General features: G+C 47.8%; 1 long non-coding RNA gene across 1 annotated transcript; it reads left to right on the top strand.

Moving 5' to 3' along the window:
- The first annotated feature begins 498 nt into the window (after positions 1 to 498).
- LOC121032679 (uncharacterized) lies at positions 499 to 4,770 on the top strand. The gene is made up of 4 exons (XR_005791431.1): positions 499 to 838; positions 975 to 1,073; positions 4,437 to 4,535; positions 4,693 to 4,770. It is a non-coding gene; the product is annotated as an uncharacterized LOC121032679 (long non-coding RNA).
- The last annotated feature ends 3,475 nt before the right edge of the window (positions 4,771 to 8,245 follow it).

Below are 8,245 nucleotides of genomic sequence, written 5' to 3'. Positions count from 1 at the left end.
GGCGCTCCCGGGATTTACGGGCACCAGGCAGTGGTCCAGGGCAGAGGCGGCTTTGACACCTCCCCTTGGAGGCATCCTCGCAGATGTGGTCACACTTTCATCTTCTCCGCGCCCCCCCCCCCACCCCACCCCGTGGACTGGCTAGGGTGCCAGGGGGCGGGGCCTGCTCTCCACACTTTTGCCTAATTCCCCACTTCCCTCCGGGTCCTCTCTCACCTTTCCGGATTTTCTCCATCACCCCTCCCTCCGACAACAGACAACAGCCAGCTTTGAGGTTGGCGGGGTCCGCTGTGGCTGTAGCTCTTCTCTTCCCTCTGATAGAACTCCCCCTGTGTCCACTTCAGCGGCCCCTGGCCCACCGCCCACACCGTGCAACTCAAGCCCAGAGCCACGGGCCCAAGGGAATGCCCAGGCGCGGGTGCCCACGGTGTCCCCCAGGCCTCTCCAGGGCCCTCCAGCCTCCTGGAGACTCTGCTTGTGAGGAGGCACAGCTGGGAACAGAGGACCCTGGAGCCCAAAGTTGCAGGACAGGAGAGGGGCCTGGGGTCAGGGAGGTGGTGTTCACCCTTGGCCGGGAGGGGCTTCTCCCTTGGATGGAAACCCAGCCTTCATTTTAATAAAAGGGCTACTAATGCGTGTTAGGCTCTCTGGGGTGGGTTGTTCTGTAATGAAATGAAGACCTTGTTTAGCGCCTTTGGACAAGGCTTATGCTTTTTTTTATGGAATCTTCGGGCTTTAGAGCTGAACAGAACTCAAGCCATCACTGGTCTCCCAGCCATCCACCCAGGGGCCCTGGGTGCCAGGAGGCTCTGCATTTAACCAGAAGATTCTGCTAAATGTAAGACACTTTTTTTTTTTTTGAGAACTCATACGTCAGCTTTAATACTTTTGTAAATGTGATATTCTTTTGTAAATCTGACTGCTTTAATGAAATAATAATGTTTTTCTGTTTCCATCAAATAATGACTTTCCAGGAAGAATATTCGACGTATTCCTTTGTGTCTTCACATGCCTCCAAGGTTGAATTTCTGGGACTCAGAAATACAGATACAGCAGCATCTCCCATTTCACGGGTAAGGGCTTGAGGCCCTGAGCCTGGGTGGCCATCCTCAGTCGTGTGACCTGGCGGATCCAGGCTGGCCAGCTCACTGTGTTGACCCCTGCCTGGGCATCGTCCCCTCATGGACATTTGCGGGGGTTTCCTGCTCAGCCTTGGAGGGGGACTTGGTTGGAGAGAAAAGAGATGAGTAGTAATATCTTCCAGATGTCAAAAAGATGATGTTACTTCTGCAATTTAATTGCTTGTAATAATGAAGGGGTTGAGAGACGCGGGGAGTAATTAAAGATCTTGAGTCAAGCAGAAATTCAGGTTTAGCGAGTTAATGATATTGGCAGGCGCAGAGGACAGGGAACTCCAAAGCCACAACCAACTACTCTTTTTGAGAAGAATGTGGCTATGGCGACTGTATTTTATAAACCAAAAATACGGCCTAACAAAGGAATCAAAAACATGCTTAAAAAAAAAAAAACACCACTTTTGACTTAGGAATTTATTTTTTATAAGCCTTAACAAAGGAATAAAAATAAATCTATAGACTTAAACATTTTAAATGGCCTTTGAAAAAGAATAAAAGTACCTATAATTGGGACTCTCCCAGAAAATCTGCCTTATAAACATGTCTCAAGAGAGAGAGAGAAAAAAAAAAAAATATATATATATATATATATTTTTTTTTTTTTTTTTTTTTGCTGTGCTGTCGACATGAGTTTGTGGGGTTTAGATGTTTTCATTTTGCTACATACTTACCCCCTCTATCAAATCATTGAACTCCCATGGGTGAATTCCCAGGTCCATAAAATTGCTATGGACCTTTTAAGTTTTGAAATTCTATGAGTTTGTACCTGCCTCTGGCATTTCCTTTCAAACACGCCTTTTGTATTTTATTTAACAAATTACTTTAATGGTTGGTGGAAGAAAAGGAGCTCAAGGAACAGGCGTGTGTGCCTCATGTGTGATATGTGGGTTATTGTGGGTGAGAGAATGATGTGGTGAGAGTAGGACCATAGTCTCCTCTGTTCACCACTGGATTTTCAGTGGCTGAATGGGATGGTGAATGGCAGGCACACAATGGCTACTGAGTGAATGGATGGATGGATGAATGGATGGATGCATGGACACATGGGTGGATGGATACATGGATGGGTGGATGGATGGATGCATGGATGGATGGATGGAAGGATGGATGGATGGATGGACGGACAGATGGATAGATGGATGGATGGATGCATGGATGTATGGACACATAGGTGGATGGATACATGGATGGATGGATGGATGGATGTTTCTATATCTATTGTTACTATGTATATTGAGTCATAATACATATATTATGTATACTATGTATATTAATTTGCTTTTTTTCCTGGAAGGACACATAACATTTCATTAAAATGCTTTGTAAAGTTTTCAGTCTGGAGTGATCACCCTTACAAAGTCACTATCTATGTAACAAAGTAATACAAACTGATATTCGTTTTTTTTAATTTTTAACATTCACTTATTTTTGGGAGACAGAGAGAGACAGAGTGTGAGCAGAGTAGGGGCAGAGAGAGAGAGGGAGACACAGAATCTGAAGCAGGCTCCAGGCTTTGAGCTGTCAGCACAGGGCCCGATGCAGGGCTCGAACTCATGAACTGTGAGATCATGACCTGAGCCAAAGTCAGAAGCTTAACCGTCTGAGCCATCCCGGTGCCCCAAAACTGATATTCATTTTAACAGAAGGCGATGGAAGAAAATTGCAAACAAAAAAATGGATTTTGTGTTGTGAAATCTGGGTGTATGTAGTGTATAGCCAACTGCAATATTTTAACAGCTTTATTAATATATAATTCACACACTATCAAGTTCACCCAATTAAAGTATACAATTCAATGGCTTTTGAATAATTTTACAGTGCTGCTCAATTACTACAATAATTTGGAAACAACTTTATCATTCTAGCAAGGAACTTTTTACCTATTATTAGGCACTTCCCATCCCCTCTCCCCTCACCTCCCCACTCCCCAACCACTAATCTACTTTCTCTCTCTGTAAATGTGCCTTGTCTGCACATTTCATATAAAGCAGAATTGAAAAAAAAATTATTGTAGTATGGTTTCAATTATGACATAACTAATCTGTCCTGATGGATATGCATATGCATATTCCTATATCTCTCCAAATTGAAGGAAGCACACTTAAGTATTAAAGTTGATCACCTTCAATCACTTATACTTACCTTTATTTTCCAACTTTGTGCACTGAGAATGTGTTAGTTCTCCATCAAAAGTGAGGTGGGTGGGTGTTAACTTTACAAGTTTTTAGAACATTGAAATCGTATTGACGATGCTATGAAATGATTGTGAAGGGTACCTATGATCTCCATTTTTATGAAGTAAAGAAATATTAGGTAGGTGGAATTGTTTCTACTTAATGATGAACATTTCTGTGTTCAACTTTAGTAGCTTTGCCTTTCGGTCTGTATTTTTCCAGTCCTTTATCGTAAATTTTATCTCAGCTTATATGTGATGCATTTTGCGAGGGACTTTTAAAATTCCTTCTGGAATGAGACCCAATAGAGCCATATAGGTAAACAACATGAAAGAGGATGAATTTAATACAGATGCATCGGCTAGAGGTGGATGGGGGAGGAAAATCATTAGAAGTGGAAAGCTGTAGTAAGGTATATTAACCTGCCTTCCCAGATGTGCTAATAAGGAGAAATGTTGACTGATCTGGGTTCTCTCCACTTTCTTTTCTTTTTCCCTTGAGGCGTTCCTAATGTGTAGAGAAAGGTTTCAAATTGGAAAGTTAGACCAACTGTATCAGAATTATGTATGGTGTTTATTAAAACTGTGACACTTACTGAAGCAAAAGCTCTTGAGGCAATGCCTAGGGATTTATCTTCTCTCCCCGAGATGCTTCAAGGGTACCCAGAAGTTCTGATCCCAGAATGGAAGCGGTGGTGACACCATTACCCCCCTAAAGACACATGACCCAGCCAGCCACATTCCCAATAGCACCCTCCTTTCCTAGACAAGTTGCAGGTTGACTAGGTGATTGCCAAACTGCAGTCAGAATAGTCCAGAAACTATTGTCTGAAAGGCTGCCCTGCCCCTCAGCCAGGGCCTCACCGTTACCCAACCATAAGCTCAACTCCAAAGATTTGGGGGGGACCCAGGTCCTGAGATTTTACCAACATGGACAGATAACACTCATGTATAGGAACCTAGTGTCCTCACCACGAGCCTGCAAACCTACTTTCTTGCACTTTTCCTAAGCATGGCTATTCTAAGGCCGGGTTTACTTTCTCCTTGAGGTTTATTTTTCCAGAATGGCCTTTCTCTGTACAAGGTTGGCTCTCACCCGGGTCATTCTGGGGCCTTTCTACACACAGATGAGGTCTTACCAGGAGCACAGTCTCAAGGACTTAACTTGTCTCCAGCTTGGTCTTGGAAAGAAATATTTTATCCCCGGGTGCAAACACAGAAAACAGGTAAACATAAGTTGTTTGCTAACAGGAAAAATGTGAGCATGGGCATTCCTTAAAATATGGGTTCCGTTTCAATGTGAGTTTTCTTGTAACATTACAGATACGGGGAAAATATCTTGAACTGGAATTGATCATTTGCTAACATCCATCCTGCCTCCAGGTTTATGCATCCAGAAAACAACAACTGCTTCTTTATCGAGAGCAAGAAATCTGAAGGCACTCTCAGATTGCAGATACGTGAGTGAGTTGTATGTGTGTAAGAGAGTGGCGTGTAATTCCAAAGATTCTTTCTAGCTCCCCTACTTTCCACAACCCATCAACAACTTAAGACTATCAACAGCGTTTTCTTTCTTTTTTTATAGGAAAAAAAAAAACAACAGAATTTGTTCTGCTTGAATTACGGAAAACAAAGAAGCTTCAAGATGATTCTTTCCTAGGAGACTTTCCCATCTTCAGAAAACACCTTTCTCCTGTTCAAATGGACCATTGTGTTCTGGGGTAACAGTAAAGACGGGCCCTTGAGTGTGTGTAAGCGAGTTGTGTGTATGTGGATGATTTGTGGGTGTGTGTAAGTGTGTGTGTGAGTATGTGGGGCTCTTTGTGCATGTATGAGTGTGGGAGTTGGTGTGGTGTATGTATGCTCCTGCAATTACTAAGATCTAGGAAACAAAGGATTCCAGGGTTTTCCACCAGCTGGTTGCTGACTCACGTCGTGCCTGAGTTTACCCAGTCGTGTGCTTGGTGTCCGGAGATAGGGTCCCCCTCGCTCAGCTTACACCAGCAGGAGCTAAGGACAGCTCGATCCCAGAGGCCTCTGGAGCCCCAAGCCCTGCCTCATCTCTGAAGGTCTCATCGTCACTGTCCCTTCCCGTCACATGGACTCTCACCCAGGACGAAACACCACAGGTGACCTCGGGAGCCCCTGTTGTTTATTCCTGGAAGAAACTGCCTGTTCCCAGGCAATTGTGCTACTCCCACAGCTGTCAATAAAACTTGAGAGAAGTCCTCACATTCACAGAAAAATTTAATGGAGGAAACATTCATTTAAGTGTGTTATACATTTTCAAAACTTTTGTGCCTGTCCCTACTGTTAAATGTAGCATGGATGGTATCTAACTTAGACAAAGGATACAGTGTATTGATTTCACTCTTAAACACACCCTCCCTCCTGACACTTTGACACCCCTGAATTCAGGATGCAAACCTCTTAACCTTGCCGTATTAGTTTTTTTTTTTTTTTAATTTTTTTTTCAACGTTTATTTATTTTTGGGACAGAGAGAGACAGAGCATGAATGGGGGAGGGGCAGAGAGAGAGGGAGACACAGAATCGGAAACAGGCTCCAGGCTCTGAGCCGTCAGCCCAGAGCCTGACGCGGGGCTCGAACTCACAGACCGCGAGATCGTGACCTGGCTGAAGTCGGACGCTTAACCGACTGCGCCACCCAGGCGCCCCTTGCCGTATTAGTTTTAAATGACAGCATGTTTTCATTGTCTTCAAACATAAAATATTAGCATGTGATGGCCCTGTTGTCATTCCTCCAGGGGTGGGGCGGAGTTGCCAACCCGACAGAGCCCCCCCAAGAGCACCCTCCCACCCCGCCCCCAGAGCCCACACTGCTGTTCCCTGTCTAGAAAAATGTGTGGTCTCAGCAAGCACACATCCCATCTGCAAGAATCCTGCTAAGGTCCCAGAGGTCTCAGCCTCCCCAGCTCAAACATTTCCCTTTCCTCCTCTCTGTAAAACATCCCACTGTCTCAGGGCAGGGGGTCCCTGAGGAAAGAATCTGATTAAATGAATTCATGCTACACTGTGGGGAACAGATGGACTTTGGGGAGTTTACTCCCAAGTCTTAGGCAGTTATTACCATTTTAAAAGAGTCGGGAGTGGGCAGCCAGGAGCAGAGAGAACACAAAAGGGTGGGCTTGCTCTAAACGGGATTTGGTGGGGCTCGGGGGTGGGGTGGGGGGGGTGGGGGGTGGTGATCTCGGGGGGCCAGGGGCTCAGCAGGGTCCCCCCATCTCTGTCTACTGTTGTAGCTGTTTCCTGACCACCTGTGTGAAGCAAGTCTGAGAACCTGCCTCCAGGGCTGCGCTTCCCTGAGCACTGGGACTAGCTGATGCCCACCGTTCATACCCCGGACGCCAGGGCTCCGGAGGGCAGAGGTAGGGCCCCAGAGCCAGGCTCATCCCTGCATCAGACACCTCCCAGAGGCCAGGCTCCCCGCCCCCGTGCACTCACTATTTCAGCCGCTGCTTTCTCTTCCTGCAAACGATCCCCCCTCCCTCTTCAAATTCTTTTTGCCACAGCGGGGCTAGTGGCCAACTCCTTCTCTAAAGCCCCCTTGTCCAGGCCCCTGCGGATGCACACAGACAGCGATTGAGCAGCGCCTGGCCCGCTGGGCCCTGGCCCGGCCAGCCTGGTTGGAAAGAGGAGGTCAGGCTCCCGCGAAATCCCCAGTGATGTGGTCGCCCCAACCCCAGGGATGCCGCCACAGCCGGTAATGAGGGTAAGAGCAGGGAAATTGCAGCTCCCCAGAGGTCACTCCCGGGAGTTACTGTCTCCCTGTCTTTCCGTCACCGTTCCCTCCCCCATCCCAAACATTTTCTTTTTCCAAGAACCAGGTTGAATGGGTTCATTTTTGCCTTCATTTTACCCCTTGTCAACGACAAGTGGCCCTTCTTCTAGAACTTGCTGCTCCCGGAAGACCACAGGCCTTCAAGATCTCACACGCATGCGTTCTTTGCCTGGAAGGCGCCTCCCGGGGACCCTCTGGGGCTCTGCTTTCTTTCCCTCCTGGCTGGGCTGTCACCCTCGCCACCTCCCTGCTGCCAACCGGGCATCTTCTGGGCTCCCCCGCCCCGCCCCCCTCAGCCCTCACCCTTATTCCGCAGAGTTTTGCCACTAAAACGTAAGTGCCACCAAGGGCTTAGGATTTCTTGCTGTCTGTTTGGCTCCTCGCTGGAGCAGCAGTGCCTGGAAAAGCACCTGGCAGAACTGAAGCACTCAAAACGGCCCTGGATGAATGGGGAAGTGTAAGACTCCTAGTTATAAAAACTAGCTTGGTGTGAGAGCTCTCGTGTTCGTGTTCTCCAGCTCAGAAAATCACCCATTTACGCATGCTCTTCTCCAACAAACACCTATTGAACGCTAGCTACACTTGCCTGGCTGGCTGCGCCGGGCCCGGATCCTGGCTCGGGAGGGGTTTCCAGCCCCTGGGGAGGCAGCTATGTAAACAGACGGTTACAGCCCACGGTTTTCAACCTCTGGTCCAGAGTGGGGCACGGGAGGCTGGTGCGGGTTGGGAGTCAGGAGTTAGGCCTCCCACAATGACTGAAGATAAGAGAGAATGTATTCTGCAGAGGCCCCAGAAGCACGCCCTGGGGATAGTTCATCAGGAAAAGGTGAGAGCAAGGGTGGGGGTGGGGACAAGCTGTGGGAGGCACAGAGAGGGGAGCTTGCTCACTCCAGGGATGTGGATGGGGGGGGGGGGTTGGTGCAAGAAAGGCAGGAAACAACATGACTCCGCAGACTTGTTGGGACAACTGAGGGTGTGTGTGATCGTGGCATCTGCCACGAGGGGAGATAAAGAGGCATTTGGGAGGAGAGGCAACCAGTTCTATGTGGCTGTGCACCTCGGGGATGCCTGCAGCCCCCCCCCCCCCCCCGCGAGGGGGCGGCTGTGGCTGCTGGGGATGGAGAGCTGGTTCAAGA

This window comes from Herpailurus yagouaroundi, unplaced genomic scaffold, assembly GCF_014898765.1.
Source record: "Herpailurus yagouaroundi ecotype Mexico unplaced genomic scaffold, PumYag 142, whole genome shotgun sequence".
In the NCBI taxonomy this organism is placed as follows: domain Eukaryota; kingdom Metazoa; phylum Chordata; class Mammalia; order Carnivora; family Felidae; genus Herpailurus; species Herpailurus yagouaroundi.
This window is presented reverse-complemented; position numbering and strand designations above follow the sequence as displayed.